General features: G+C 44.1%; 1 non-coding gene across 1 annotated transcript; it reads right to left on the bottom strand.

Moving 5' to 3' along the window:
• Positions 1–13,261: 13,261 nt before the first annotated feature.
• trnag-ucc (transfer RNA glycine (anticodon UCC)) lies at positions 13,262–13,333 on the bottom strand. Its single transcript has one exon. It is a non-coding gene; the product is annotated as a tRNA-Gly (tRNA).
• Positions 13,334–16,607: the final 3,274 nt, after the last annotated feature.

Here is a 16,607-nt window from a genome sequence, read left to right as displayed (position 1 = left end):
TCCCTGAAGGTGAAGAGACAGATTAATAGATATCTAAGCATCCATGACCATTTCCATTTAGAAGGACAAGGGCAGCAGATACATGGAACCCCAACCCCTCAAGTTCCACTCCAAGACATTCGCCATCCTGACTTGGAAATATATTGCCATTCCTACACTGTCGCTGGGTCAAAATCATGGAATTCCCTCCCTGAGGGGTCTACCTATATCTCATGGACTGCAGCAATTCAGGAAGGCAGCTCATCACCAACTTCTCAAGAGCCACTGGGCACTGGTGATAAATGCTGGCCAGCTAGTGATGCTCATGTCCCACAAGTGACTAAAAACAAATTCCATTCCACTGAGACTGTTCCAGAAAAAGAGAGATTTCACCAATCGCCTCTTAATCCTGGGGATGCAAAAATCATCACAAACTTGGGATTTTAATTCCTGCAGCATCTTGGCAGTGCTTTTCTTTCTGGACACCATTATGTTCCTGTTAGAGTAAAGCTGGTAAATTCCGGTTCAGTGGATGAAGACATAAAGTCATAGAGACATACAGCACAGACTTCGGTCCAACTCGTCTATGCCAACCAGATACCCTAAATTAATCTAGTCCCATTCACCAGCACTTGGCCTATATCCCTCTAAACCCTTCCTATTCATATACCCATCCAGAGGCCTTTTAAGTGTTGTAATTGTACTAGCCTCCAACAATTTCTCAGGCAGCTCATTCGATACATGCACCACCCTCTGCGTGAAAAAACTGCCCCTTTTAAATCTTTCCCCTCTCATGCTAAACCTGTGCCCTCAAGCTTTTGACTGGCCCACCCCGAGGAAAGTACCTTGTGCATTTACCCTATTCATGCCCCTCATGATTTTATAAACCTCTGTAAGGTCACCCCTCAGCCCCCAGGGAAAATAGCCCCAGTGTATTCCACCTCTCCTTATTGCTCAAATCCTCCAATCCTGGCAACATCCTTGTAAAACTTTCCTAAACCCTTACAAATTTCACAACATCCTTCTCATAGCAGGGAGGCCAGAATTGCGCACAGTATTTTAATAATGGCCTAACAAATGTCCTGTACAGCTGCAACATGACCTCCCAAAGTCTATACTCAATGCACTATGCAATAACGGCATGTATACCAAATGCCGCCTTCATTGAGGCTCTGTTTGAACAAGTATAAGGAGGCATATGTTAGGTATAGACAACTGGGATCAAGTGAATCCTTTGAAGAGTATTTCAAGAAAGATAGATAGGTCCATTATTAAGAGGGAAATCAGGGGACAAAAGGAGATGAGATTGCCATGGCAGATAAGGTTAACAGTAATCCAGAGATTCAACGCATATGTTAAGAGCAGCTAAGGAAAAAATAAGGCACCTTAAAGATGGATGAGGTTATCTTTGTGTGGAACCACAGATGATGGCAGGCATACTAAATTTTGTGCCAGTTTTTACTGTGGAGAAACATGAAGGCGAGAGAACTGAGAATAAATATTGATGTTTTGAAAACAATCCACATTACAGAAGAGGAGGTGCTGGAAATCTTAAAAACACTTAAACGTGGATAAATCTCTGGGACCTGATCAAGTGTATCCCAGGACGTTGTGGATAGACAGAGAAGAAATTGTGGGCCCACTACCATAGATATCTATGGGGCACTAGAGGACTGCAGGTCAACTAATGTGCCTTTAATTTAAGGAAGGCTCGAAGGAGAAGCCAGGGAACTATAGACCAGTGAATCTGTCATCGGTGCCACATGGAGTTATAGAGTCATAGAGATGTACAGCACAGAAACAGACCCTTCCAGTCCAACTCATCCATGCTGACCAGATATCCTAAACTAATCTAGTTCTATTTGCCAGCACTTGGTCCAGATCCATCTAAATGCCTCCTATTCATGTGCTCATCCAGATGCCTTTTAATGTCGTAATTGTACCAGCTTCCACCACTTCCTCTGGCAGCGTATTCCATACATGCACCACCCTCTATGTGGAAAAGTTGCCTCTTAGGTCACTTTTAAATATCTCCCCTCTCACCCTCAACCTATGCCCTCTAATTCTGGAGCTCCCCCATCTCAGGGAAAAGACCTTGTCTATTTGTCCTATCCATGCCCCTGCATGATTTTATAAACCTCGAAAAGGTCACCGCCCAGCCTCAGATACTCCAATGAAAATTGCCCCACCCATTCAGCCTTTCCCTTTTGCTCAAACTCTCTAACCCTAGCAAAATCCTTGTAAGTCTTTTCAGAACCCTTTCAAGTTTCACAACATCCATCTTATAGCAGGAAGAGCAAAATTGCACACCGTATCCCAAAAGTGGCCTAACCAAGGTCCTGTACAGCCGCAACATGATCTCCCAACTCCTTTACTCAATGCTCTGACCAAACACCACCTTCACTATCCTATCTACCTGCGACTCCACTTTCAAAGAACTATGAACCTGCACTCCAAGGTCTGTTTGTTCAGCAGCACTCCCCAGGACCTTAGTGTTAAGTATACAAGTCCTGCCCTGATTTGCCTTTCCTAAATGCTGCACCTCACATTTATCTAAATTAAACTCCATCTGCCACTCCTAAGCCCATTGGCCCATCTGGTCAAGATCCTGTTGTAATCTGAGGTAACCTTCTTCGCTGTCCACTACACCTCCAATTCTGCGGTCACCTGCAAACTGACTAACGACACTTCACATCCATATTATTTATATAAATGACACAAAGCAATGAACCCAGCACTGATCCTTGTGGCACACTGCTGGTCACACGCCCCCAATCTGAAGGCAATCATGCGTCAGCACACTGTCTTCTTCCCTCGAGCCAGTTGTTGAAGAGATTATAAAATATCATATTTATAAAAATAAAATTATAAAATACATTGCATTTGGAGAGGTAAAGACAGATTAAGGTTAGTCAGCATAGCTTTGTGATTGGGAAATTGTGTCCCATCAATTTGATTGAGGTTTTTGAGGACGTAATTAAAAGGATTAATAAAAGTAGAGCATTAGATGTTGTTGACATAGACTTTAGTAAAACCTTTGATAATGTTCTACATGGTAGACTAATTAGTATAGTTAGATCACATGGGATACAATTGGATACAAAATTAGCTTGACAATAGAAAACAGAGGAAGATTGTAGAGTTATTTTTAGACTGGAGGCTGGTAACCAGTGGTGTTCAGCAAGTTTCGGTGCTGGGTCCACTGCTGTTCATCAAAACGATTTGGATCAGAGGTTGTTGACTTGCTTGTTGGAAAGTTTGTTTGCAGACTTTTCAACACCGTATCAGGTAACATAATCAGTCCATCTCCCGTGAAGCGTTGGTGTTCTGTCCTGGTTGTTATTTATGTCTTCCGGTTTGCTGAGGTGGGTTGTTTCATATCTGGTTTTGTTTCTTAGTTGTTGGTGTATGGGGTATAATTCTACATGTTTGTTAATGGAGTTCAAGGTTGAGTGGCAGGCCTTCAGGGATTCCCATGCATGTCTTTGGCTTGTCCGTGGATAGGTACGTGTGTCCCAGTCAAATTGGTCTCCTTCATTGTCCATGTGTATGGACACAAGTGATAGTTGATCATATATCTTGGTGGCTAGTTGGTGTTCATGTATCCTGATGGCTAGTTTTTTTTCCAGTGTGCCTTTTGTGGCAATCTTTCCATGGTATTTTGTATATAATGTTGATTCTGTTAGTTGCAGGTATGGGATCCTTTATGCTCATCAGTAGCTGTTGTAGCGTAATTGCTGATTTGCGGGCTACCATAATACCTAGGGGTCAGAGTAGTCTGGTGTTTGTTTCAGAAATGTCCTTGACGTATGGCAAAGAAATGCACAGAAATTCCTGGAGGTCTGGCACTCAACCTGGCATTCCATTAACAAACATTTTGAGTCAGATCCCATATTCCAACCACTAAGAAACATTACCAGAAATGTTACCACCTACCTCAGCAAACACACAAATATCAAGTGGGAAGAACACAGGAAATGGGTGGCACAGTGGTTAGCACTGCTGCCTCACAGCGCCAGCAGACCTGGGTTCGATTCCCGTCTCAGGTGACTCTATGTGTGGAGTTTGCACATTCTCCCCGTGTCAGCGTGGGTTTCCTCCGGATGCTCCAGTTTCCTCCCGCAATCCAAAAATGTGCAGTTAGGTGAATTGGCCATGTTAAATTGCCCGTAGTGTTAAATGAAGGGTAAATGTACGGGAATGGGTCTGGGTGGGTTGCGCTTCGGTGGGTCGGTGTGGACTTGTTGGGCCAAAGGGCCTGTTACCACACTGTAAGTAATCTAATCTAATCTACCAATGCTTCATTAGAGGCGCCCTGATGATGCTTCCCATGACGAAATGCCTGCAATCAAACCTACCAGTTCAGCGAACAAGTCTACAACCTGAGCTACAAATCTTCTCAAGAACTTCGAGTTGGATGAGAGTTTAGGAGGAAGGATTAGTAGGTTTGTGGATGACACCAAAACTGGTGGTGGAGTCGATAGTGGAAATTCGCCAAGAGTACAGTAGAATTTTGATCGGTTGGGTCAACAGGCTGAGTGGCAGTTGGAATTTAATTTGAATAAATGCATTTTGATAAAGTGAACCAGGACAGGATTTATAATTAATGGTAGCACCCCGAGTACTGTTGTAGAACAGAGATCTAGGGGTTCAGGTACATAGTTCTTTGAAAGTTGTGTCACAGGTAGACAAGAGGTTTAAGAAGGCTTGCTTGCCATCATTGCTCAGACCATTGAATATAGGAGTTGGGACATCATTTTGTACAAGACATTGGTAAGTCCTCTTGGGAGGACAGTGCACATTTCTGGTCACCCTGATATAGGAAGGATATTATTAAATTGGAGAGGGTTTAGAAAAGATTTATCATGATGTTGTTGTGACTGAAGGATTTGAGTTATAAGGGGAGACTGGAATGGTTTTCACTGGCATGTAGGAGGTTGAGGGATGACCGTATAAAGGGGCATAGAAAAGGTGAATAGAAAAGTTATTTCCTCAGTTGGGGGACTTCAAAACTTGGGGCATATTTTAAAGGTGAGAAGAGAAAGATTTAACAAGGAACTGAATGACAACTTATTCACACAGAAGGTGGTCCATGTGTGGAACAAACTGCCGTAGGAAGTGGTGGATGCAGGTATAGTTCACAACATTTCAAAGACATTGGACAGTACACGATTAGGAAAGGTTCAGAGGGAAGTGGGCCAAATTCAGGCAAATGGGACTAGTTCACTTTAAGAAACCTGGTCAGCTTGGATGAGTTGGACCAAAGGGTCAATTTCTGTGCTGTATGATTCTATGGCCACATTTATTTGCACCTTCTTTCAAATATTATCTTTGTCTTCCTTAGAAGGCCATGGTGGACCTTTCCTAGTGGGGTTTTGTTTTTAAATTGATTTTTTTTTGTTGTTGAATATTTTTCAATTGTTGCTTTCAATGTTTCCAGCTTTCTATTTGTCACCATAGCTTTTTGTCCATATGCCCAATAAACCTAGCCCACTCTCCCCTAAATTTATGTTTTATGTGCTAGCTTTATGTTTTTTGCAGTCTGGTCACCATATTATAAGAAGGATGTGACAGCATTGGGAAATTTACCAGGAGTTAGGCTGGAAGCTAAAAGCTAGGACAGACAGAGTCGTCATCTCTGGGTTGTTGCCGGTGCCACGTGACAGAGAGGCAAAGAATAGGGAGAGAGTGCAGTTGAACACGTGGCTGCAAGGATGGTGTAGGAGGGAGGGCTTCAGATATTTGGACAATTGGACTGCATTCTGGGGAAGGTGGGACCTGTATAAACAGGACGGGTTGCACCTGAACCAGAAGGGCACCAATATCCTGGGGGGTAGGTTTGCTAGCACTCTTCGGGGGGGTTTAAACTAATTTGGCAGGGGGATGGGATCCGGACTTGTAGTCCAGCAAGTAAGCTAGCTGTGTGTCAGGATGTCCAAGACTGTAGGGAGGCTGTGGAGAAGGTAGCACTGACAGGGACTACTTACGGACACAGAGATGGGCTCAAGTGCGTATACTTCAATGCAAGGAGTATCAGAAATAAGGTGGGTGAACTTAAGGCATGGATCGGTACCTGGGACTACGATGTTGTAGCCATCACGGAAACATGGATAGATGAGGGACAGGAATGGCTGTTGGAGGTTCCTGGTTACAGATGTTTCAGTAAGATTAGGGAGGGTGGTAAAAAAGGAGGGGGGGTGGCATTGCTAATTAGAAATGGTATAACGGCTGCAGAAAGGAAGTTTGAGGGAGATCTGCCTCTGGAGGTAGTATGGGCTGAAGTCAGAAATAGGAAAGGTGCAGTCACCTTGTTGGGTGTTTATTATAGGCCCCCCAATAGCAGCAGAGATGTGGAGAAACAGATTGGGAAACAGATTTTGGAAAGGTGCAGAAGCCACAGGGTCGTAGTCATGGGCGACTTCAACTTCCCAAATATTGATTGGAAGCTCTTTAGATCAAGTAGATTGGATGGGGCGGTGTTTGTGCAGTGTGTCCAGGAAGCTTTTCTAACGCAGTATGTAGATTGTCCAACCAGAGGGGAGGCCATATTGGATTTGGTACTCGGTAACGAACCGGGACAAGTGGTGGGCTTGTTAGTGGGTGAACATTTTGGGGATGGCGACCACAATTCTGTCACTTTCACCTTGGTTATGGAGAGGGATAGGTGCACACAACAAGGAAGTTTTTACAATTGGGGGAAGGGAAATTACGATGCTGTAAGACAGGATTTGAGGAGCATACGTTGGGAGCATAGGCTGTCAGGGAAGGATGTGGTGGAAATGTGGGACTTTTTCAAGGAGCAGATACGACGTGTCCTTGATATGTATGTACCGATCAGGCAGGAAAGAAATGGTCGTGTGAGGGAGCCTTGGTTGACGAGGGAGGTTGAATGTCTAGTAAAGAGGAAGAAGGAGGCTTACATAAGGTTGAGGAAACAAGGTTCAGACAGAGCAGTGGAGGGATACAGGATAGCCAGAAGGGACCTGAAGAAAGGGATTAGGAGAGCTAAGAGAGGGCATGAAAAATCCCTGGCGGATAGGATCAAGGATAACCCCAAGGCATTCTATGCGTATGTGAGAAACCTGAGAATGACGAGAACGAGGGTAGGTCCGATCAAGGACAGTGGTGGGAGACTGTGTATTGAGTCGGAAGAGATAGGAGAGGTCTTGAACAAGTACTTCTCTTCAGTATTTACGAACGAGAGGGACTGTATTGTTGAAGAGGAGAGTGTGAAACGGACTGATAAGCTAGAAGAGATATCTGTTAGGAAGGAAGATGTGTTGGACATTTTGAACAACTTGAGGATAGACAAGTCCCCCGGGCCTGACGGGATATATCCTAGGATTATGTGGGAAGCAAGAGAGGAAATTGCAGTACCGTTGGCAATGATCTTCTCGTCTTCACTGGCAACGGGGGTGGTACCAGGGGACTGGAGAGTAGCGAATGTTGTGCCCCTGTTCAAAAAAGGGAATAGGGATAACCCCGGGAATTACAGGCCAGTTAGTCTTACTTCTGTGGTAGGCAAAGTAATGGAAAGGGTACTGAGGGATAGGATTTACGAGTATCTGGAACGGCACTGCTTGATTAGGGACAGCCAGCACGGATTTGTGAAGGGTAGGTCTTGCCTTACAAGTCTTATTGAATTCTTCGAGGAGGTGACCAAGCATGTGGATGAGGGTAGAGCAGTGGATGTAGTGTACATGGATTTTAGTAAGGCATTTGATAAGGTTCCCCATGGTAGGCTTATGCGGAAAGTCAGGAGGCATGGGATAGAGGGAAATTTGGCCAATTGGATAGAAAACTGGCTAACCGGTCGAAGTCAGAGAGTGGTAGTAGATGGTAAATATTCAGCATGGAGTCCAGTTACAAGTGGAGTTCCGCAGGGATCAGTTCTGGGTCCTCTGCTGTTTGTAATTTTTATTAATGACTTAGATGAGGGAGTCGAAGGGTGGGTCAGTAAATTTGCAGATGATACAAAGATAGGTGGAGTTGTGGACAGTGAGGAGGGCTGTTGTCGGCTGCAGAGGGACTTAGATATGATGCAGAGCTGGGCTGAGGAGTGGCAGATGGAGTTCAACCCTGCCAAGTGTGAAGTTGTCCATTTTGGAAGAACAAATAAGAATGCGGAATACAGGGTTAATGGTAGGGTTCTTGGTCAGGTGGAGGAACAGAGGGATCTTGGGGTCTATGTACATAGATCTTTGAAGGTTGCCACTCAGGTGGATAGAGTTTGTAAGAAGGCCTATGGAGTATTATCGTTCATTAGCAGAGGGATTGAATTCAAGAGTCGTGAGGTGATGTTGCAGCTGTACAGGACTTTGGTTAGGCCACATTTGGAGTACTGTGTGCAGTTCTGGTCGCCTCACTTTAGGAAAGATGTGGAAGCTTTGGAGAGGGTGCAGAGAAGATTTACCAGGATGTTGCCTGGAATGGAGAGTAGGTCATACGAGGATAGGTTGAGAGTTCTCGGCCTTTTCTCGTTGGAACGGCGAAGGATGAGGGGTGACTTGATAGAGGTTTATAAGATGATCAGAGGAATAGATAGAGTAGACAGTCAGAAACTTTTTCCCCGGGTACAACAGAGTGTTACAAGGGGACATAAATTTAAGGTGAAGGGTGGAAGGTATAGGGGAGATGTCAGGGGTGGGTTCTTCACCCAGAGAGTGGTGGGGGCATGGAATGCGCTGCCCGTGGGAGTGGTAGAGTCAGATTCATTGGCGACCTTTAAGCGGCATTTGGATAGGTACATGGATGGGTGCTTAATCTAGGATAGAAGTTCGGCACAACATCGTGGGCCGAAGGGCCTGTTCTGTGCTGTATTGTTCTATGTTCTATGTTCTATATCACCTGGACTCAGGGTCTGAGCAATGAGAAAAGTTTGGAGAGACAGTGGTTGATTTTCTTGGAGCAGTAAAGATTGGGAGAGGATCTTATAGAAACATGCAAGGTTGTGTGAGACATAGATAAGGATGGGAGGGAATGTTTCCCATTACTAGATAGATCAATAACCAGGGAGCATTGATTTAAGATCGAAGACCGAGAGGAGAGTGAATGAGAATTATTTTCACTCAGAGCAGAGAGAGTCGAGAGAGTCACTGCTTCAAAAGGTGGGAGAAAGTGAGGACTGCAGATGCTGGAGGTCAAAGTCAAAAACCATGATGCTGGAAAAGCACAGCAGGTCAGGCAGCATCCGAGGAGCAGGAGAGTCGACATTTTGGGCATAAGCTCTTCATCAGGAATGTCCTGATTGAATGCCTATGTCTGAAATTTTGACTCTCCTACTTCTCGGATGCTGCCTGACCTGCTGTGCTTTTCCAGCACCACACATTTTGGCTCTGCTTCAAAGGGTGGTTGAGTGAGACATTAGCTTATCATGAAGTCATATTTAGATACAGGCCAACTATTGGAAAATGGTATTAAGAGTCACATCACAGAAATAATGGGCTGCAAATGTCTGTGAGTCTAAATGTCTGTTTGGGACTGGAGTTTATCAATATTAGATATTTCTTAACCATCCTCTTCAGAGATGTTGCGGCACGGTGGCTCAGTGGTTAGCCTCACAGTGCCAGAGACCTGGATTTGATTCTTGCTTTGGGTGACTGTGTGGAGCTTGTGCCTTCTCCCCATGTCTGCGTGGGTTTCCTCTGGGTGCTCCGATTTCTTCCCAAAGTCCAAAGATGTGCAGGTCAGGTGAATTGGTCATGCTAAATTACCCATAGGTTAGGTGCAGTAGTCAGGGTGGGTTGCTCTTCAGAGGGTCGGTGTGGACTTGTTGGGCCAAATAGCCTGTTTCCACCCTGTAGGTAATGTAATGTTATGACATAGCTCTGGAGTAGTGAGGGCGGAAACTTGGGTTTCCTGCCTTTGAGGTAGGACACACACTGCACCACAAGTGGCCCCTCATTGACTCTACTCCAGAAGCTAGGAGGTATAAGATTTATATTCCTTTACAGGGAGTGTAAATGTTACTGACTCGGCCCACAGAGTAGTTATGAGTCAGCTACATTGCAGTGGGTCTTTAGTGACTTGTAGACCAGGCTAGATAAGGATGACTATGAAATAAACCTGATGAAGGAGCAGTGCTCCGAAAGCTAGTGCTTCCAGTAAAACCTGTTGGACTATAACCTGGTGTTGTGTGATTTTTAACTTTATACACCCCAGTCCAACACTGGCATTTCCAAATCATTACTAAATAAACATTAGTGAACCAGACGTGTTTGATTTATATGACAATCAGCAATATTTACATGATTGATTTTGGACTTGCTTTTTATTCCAGATTTTTATTGAATTTATATTATGCCATCTACCATGGTAGGATTTGAACCCCTGTCCCCAAAGCATTAATGTAGGGTTCGAGAGTATTGATGTGGTGAGAATATCAATGTACCATCATTTCCTCACATCTCCATATTGAACATTACTGCCCGCACTGCTGTTATGAAACAACATGCTCAAGAATAGAAATGCTGGATTCTGGGACATAACTTTTAATTCAAAATCTTATTATAAGGCTTTTTATTTTAATTTTTAGTATGTAGATGTCTTATTTTTGATAGAATCCTTCAGATATTTGTGTGTGAGTCAGTATTTGCCTCTTAAATCCACAAACTCTTTCCCACATCTACAAGGTGTAAGTCAACACAGTGATGGAATACTTCACTTACGTCAGATGAATCCTCCTCCAACAAGAATCAGAAAGCTGGATGTCATACCAGGTTTTGCAATTTACATATGAAATAAGTGAAACTAACATGGTCATTCTAACAGATGACAGACTTAACAAACATCTGGGTCTTTTTCAATATATAATTTCAGTTACATCACACTGTAAACTTTTGCTCCAAACTGTGTCTTACAACCTTATTCTCCACAACCATCTGATGAACATGCAGCGTTCTGAAACCTCGTGCTTCTAAATAAACCTGTTGGACTATAACCTAATGTTGTGTGATTTTTAACTCCTATTTAGAGGTCACAGAAGTGATTTTATTTAATGCTCAAATCTGTAACAAGTACATAGACTTTAATTTCCATTATAACAACAGTTTATATCCTCCTGTTGATACCAGAAACGCAGAATGTTTGTGACTTGTTGATAAACCAATCACCAATGTAGAACAGTAGCATTCTCACTATCAGTTTGTACATTTTCACTTGTGTAATGACCCCACTAGTCTGAGCGGAGAATTCTCTGCGACACAAAGGGTCAGCAAGCACAGAGTAGGGTGATCCCGGATCGTGAGGGGAAAAAGAAAACGCAGTGCGGTGAAATTGACATAGGAATTGAAATTGACATCGGAAGTGAAATTGACATTGTCAGAGAAACCCAGCGCAGGAATAAGGTAGAGGGGTATGGAGGGGCGGTGGACAAGATGGAAAGGACGGGGTCAAGGGAGGGCACAGACGGCTGTGTAAGGGCATGACCAAGTGTTAACCTTCATGGTGTGGTGGGGGGATGAAGGTCGGGTCTGCAGGCAATGATAGTCTCCAGCTGAGAGTCATGAGAACCCAGAATCACTGTGTGTGAGTGAGGGTGCATGTTTGGGTGTGTGTGGCCGTGTGTGAGTGTGTTGCTGCATGTGTGTGCATAGGTGCATGTGTGGTGTGTGTCCTGTGTGTGTGGGTGCATGCGTGTGTGTGTGTCTGCGTGTGTGTGTGGGTGTGTGCGTGCATGCGTGTGTGTGTGGCTGCGTGTGTGTGTGCGTGCATGCGTGTGTGTGTGTGGCTGCGTGTGTGTGTGTGTGTGTGCGTGCATGTGTGGGTGTGTGTGTCTGTGTGTGTGTCTGTATGTGTGTGCATGTAGGGATATGCGGGTCTGTGAGAGTGTGTGTCGGTGCATGTGTGTGAGTGTACTGGGGTATCAGTTTGTGAGAAGGTGCGTGAGTGGCTGTGAATGTGGAAGTGTTTGAGTGAGTTTATGAGAGTGAGCTTGTGTTTGAGAGAGGGTATGCATGAGTGTGTGGGTCGTTAGGAGTGTGCTTTTGTGTGTGTGCGTGTGCTTGTGCGTGTCCGTGAAATAGTATACAGTGCAGTGTTGTCACGTGTCGTGTGACATGAACCAAAGGGCCCAGTTAAAGTCATCCCCATGGGTACCGAACTTGACTATCAACCTCTGCTTGGCAATGCCTCTGCATTGTTGGCTGTCCCATAGTCTGCCTTGGAGGATTGTCACCCAGGGGTCGGAGACCGAAAGGCACAGAGAGCTGAAGTGCTCTCCGACTGGGAGGCTAGAACCAGTCTGACTCAAGATTGCGACACAGACTGACTTTAACCTCACACCTTTAATGCATTGTCTGAGCTGAGATGGCATCTTTTGTTAGACAACCTGAAGTTATCTCGACAACGTAACTTTAAAAAGGTTCTGAGGTTCTTATATAAAGGAACGGAAACTAGTAAACCCATTATAAAGATGAAAGGCTTAACCTAAATGTGTTTAATATATCATTTCAGCTGCATGAAACTGTAATACTTTTGCTATAAATACTGCGTCTTATGGTCCTTCTTATCATCAGGTTGATCTACATCGGATACACTCCATCCATTCTTTATCCTTCAAAGAAAATCAGTCACCTTCATCAGACACTACCTTCCCTTAACAAATCCATGATGACTATCACGGATGATGACGTGGAGGAGCCTGTGGTGGACTGGGGAGGACAAAGTTCAAAATCACACAATACCAGGTTATCGTCCAAGTAGCTTTCGGAGCACTCCTAAAACTAGTGCTTCCAAATAAAGCTGTTGGACTGTAATCTGGTGTTGTGTGATTTTTAACTTTATCCTGGATTAAACTTTCACTCACTGTGTGGTCATTTCTATCATCTCTCAGAGTTTTATCGAGTCATTTTCTCATACTGGAAATATAAAAGCAGCTGGTGTCCACTCCTCCTATTTCTGACCTGCACCTAAAACAATAACATTACCGATTCGATATGAGAAATAACGTTGTTTGGATATTTGTGAACTGTCCACCCACATTTCACTTGATATTGGGCTGTCGTTCACAAAAAACAAAATGAGAGTAATGTTGAAATGAGTGAAATCCGGAAACATTTCTTTCGAAATAAGATGGAAAACCAAGGAATTCTGCCATGACTCTAGTTTATTTGAACCGTGATCGACTTGACTCCTTAATCCTCCTGGGGACATCCTCAACTTCAAAGTTGTGTCTGCACTCCAGAGATCTGGCAGATTCAATGTGATGTGCAGATGGAGGTGTTTCATTACCACTGAATCGATCGGCTCTTTTGGTTGTGGAGTGGTTTTAAAATGCACTGCTTGCGATGGCCGAGAATCGAACCCGGGTCAACTGTTTGGAAGGCAGCTATGCTCACCACTATACCACCATCGCTACGGCCAGAAGCGCTCTAGAAATCAGCTGATGTGCCATAATAGTTCTTGACTCTAAATTTCGTTGTTGTTTTGTTGGAAATTTTGCAGTGAAATATTAGAATTGAGAAGTCATAAAAGACCGTGTTTTACTGAGTGGATCGGTCTCCTGATGCCCCGCCTCACTTTTTAAGACACATAAAGCAGCATTTCGGATTTATCATCATCTGAAATCAATCAATAACAAAAATAGCACGAAAATCCCAGGGCAACCCTGGAACGATCACACATTTAAAACTTGTGAAGTTCTCAGAAATGTTCACCGGACCGAAACGTGAACTCTGATTTCTCTTCATACACCTTTACCACTGACTTCGGGTTTGGTTTCTGATTTACAGCGTCCGCAGTTCTTTCGGGTGTTAAAACTTAGGAAGGGTTTTTGGAAGACAAAAGGATTTGTCAGAGTGAGGCCATCCTGCAGTAACTGTGGAGAGGAGTGAATTCTGGGTAACAGTTCCCGAAACAGAACCCTCTTGAGGAATATGTATTAATTTGAAGTTCGATGCCATTGTATGATTTGCAGTTTTCTCTTTTACTTTGTAGAAGAGGGGAAGGTGTCATTCAGCAGTAAGTGTTTTTTTTATCAGGAGCGTATGTTTTGGAGATGCCAGTGTTGGATTGGAATATGCAAAGTTAAAAATCACACAACACCAGGTGATAGTCCAACAGGTTCAATTGGTAGCACTAGCTTTTTGAGCGTTGCTCCTTCACCAGGTGGTTGTCCGAAATCTCGAGCTTCCACTTAAATCTGTTGGACTATACCCTGGTGTTGTGTGATATTTAAGTCAGAGTCATAGAGTCACAGAGATGTCTTGAATGGAAACAGACCGTTCGGTCCAACATGTCCATGCCGACCAGATAACCCAACCCAATCTAGTCCCACTTGCCAGCACCTGGCCCATATCGCTCCAACCCTTCCTATTCATATACCCACCAACTGCCTCGTCAATGTTGTAATTGTACCAGTGCCCACCACATCCTATGGCAGCTCATTCCATACACGTGCCACCCTCTCCGTAAAATGTTGCCCCTTAAGTCTCTTTTATATCTTTCCCCTGTCACCCTAAATCTCTGCCTTCTACTTCTGGTCTCCCCGACCCCAGGGAGCTGTCTTTGTCTCTTTATCCTATCCATGCCCCTCATAGGTGCCCCTCTATAAGGTCACCCCTCAGCCTCCGACGCTCCAGGGAAAACAGCTCAAGCCTGTTCAGCCTTTCCCTGTAGCTCCGATCTTCCAACCCTGGCAACATCCTTGTAAATCTTTTCTGATCCCTTTCAAGTTTCACAAAATATTTCTGATAGGAAGGAGACCAGATTTGCACACAATATTCCAACAGCCGCAACATGACCTCCCAACTCCTGTACTCAATACTCTGACCAATAAAGGAAAGCGTACGAAATGCCTCCTTTGCTATCCTGTCTACCTGCGACTCCACTTTTAAGGAACTATGAACCTGCACTCCAAGGTTTCTTTGTTCAACAATACTCTCTAGGACCTTACCATTAAGCGTATAAGTCCTGCTAAGACTTGCTTTCCGAAAATGCCGCACCTCACATTTATCTGAATTAAACTCTATCTGCCACTTCTCATTCAATTGGCCCATCTGGTCCAGATCCCGTTGTAATCTGAGGTAACCCGCTTTGCTGTCCACTACATGTCCACTTTTGGTGTCATCCACAAACTTACTAATTGTACCTCTTATGCTCACATCCAAATCATTTATGTAAATGACAAAAAGTAGTGGACCCAGCACCGATCCTTGAGGCACTCCACTGGTCAGAGGCCTCCTGTCTAAAAAATAACCACTCAACGCCACCCTCTGTCTTCTACCCTTGAGCCAGTTCTGTATCCAAATGGCTAGTTCTCCCTGTATTCCATGTGATCTAAAGTTGCTAACCAGTCTCCCATGGGGAACCTTGTCGAACGCCTTACTGAAGTCCATATAGTTTACATCTACTACTCTGTCCTCGTCAATCCGCTTTGTTACTGCTTCAAAAAAACTCAATCAAGTTTGCCTGACTTGATTTCTCAAACACAAAGCCTTGTTGACTATCCCTAATCAGTCCTTGCCTTTCCAAATGCAAGTACATCCTGTCCCTCAGGATTCCCTCCAACAACTTGCCCACCACCGAGGTCAGGCTCACCGGTCTATAGTTCCCTGGCTTGTCTTTACCACCCTTCTTAAACAGTGGCACTATGTTTGCCAATCTCCCGTCTTCCTGCACCTTACCTGTGACAATCGATGATACAACTATCTCAGCAAGAGGCCCAGCAATCACTTCTCTAGCTTCCCACAGAGTTCGCGCATACACCTGATCAGGTCCAAGGGATTTATCCACCTTTAACCATTTCAAGACATCCAGCACTTCCTCCTCTGTAATCTCAACATTTTGCAAGATGTCACCATCTATTTCCCGACAGACTATGTTTCTTTTATTTTATTAAACAATGCACAGTTTGCAAATGAATTACCATTAACAGCTGCACACAGAGAAACAGCAATTTTACAAGGGAAAGTAGTGGCAAAGCCAGGCCCCAACCCTACCAGTTCAACCAGTTTTCAGGGAAATGAGGACAAACCTCAAATCCCACTTTCAATCATTACAAAACACTACCAATAATATTTGTACATATAAGACAGTCCAATTACGTTTTAAAAAATGTATACAATATAGACCACAAGCAACCCACCAGTCCCTCCCACCTTCCGGCCACTCTAAGGCAACCTGCCCCTACACCCCTTCCAGCTCTTGACCTACCTCATGCCCCTTCCAGCTCTCAGTCCACCCTGACACACCTTCCGGCCTCCTCTAGGACAGCCCACCCTGGCTTGTTCCCCTTGTATCGGACAGTTCAAGTTAGAAATAAGGAGTGGAGACCAGCTGCTATTATATTTCCTGTGGTGAGAAAATTATTGGAAAATCTCTGACCTACAATAGAAATGATCAAATAGAGTGTGAAATTTTAATCCAGGAGAGTCAGCATGGACTCGTTAAGAGAAGATCGTGACTGATGAACTTAACTGATTATCTTTGAAGGAACAATATTATTAATTGAGATAGCATTTGTGATGTAGCTCAAATGGATCACAGGAATAGTGGTATATGTTCTTGGCTGAAATAGCACAGTTGTGAGAACGTTAGCCTGAAGATCTGACCTGGTGTTGGACAAGAGTTGATTTAGTTTTTACTGACACAATGACAATGCTTCTTTCTTTGCTATAAACTGTCTCTCG

This window comes from Chiloscyllium punctatum, chromosome 15, assembly GCF_047496795.1.
Source record: "Chiloscyllium punctatum isolate Juve2018m chromosome 15, sChiPun1.3, whole genome shotgun sequence".
Lineage (NCBI taxonomy): Eukaryota > Metazoa > Chordata > Chondrichthyes > Orectolobiformes > Hemiscylliidae > Chiloscyllium > Chiloscyllium punctatum.
Note: the sequence above shows the minus strand (reverse complement) of the source record. Positions and strands in the feature narration are given on the sequence as shown.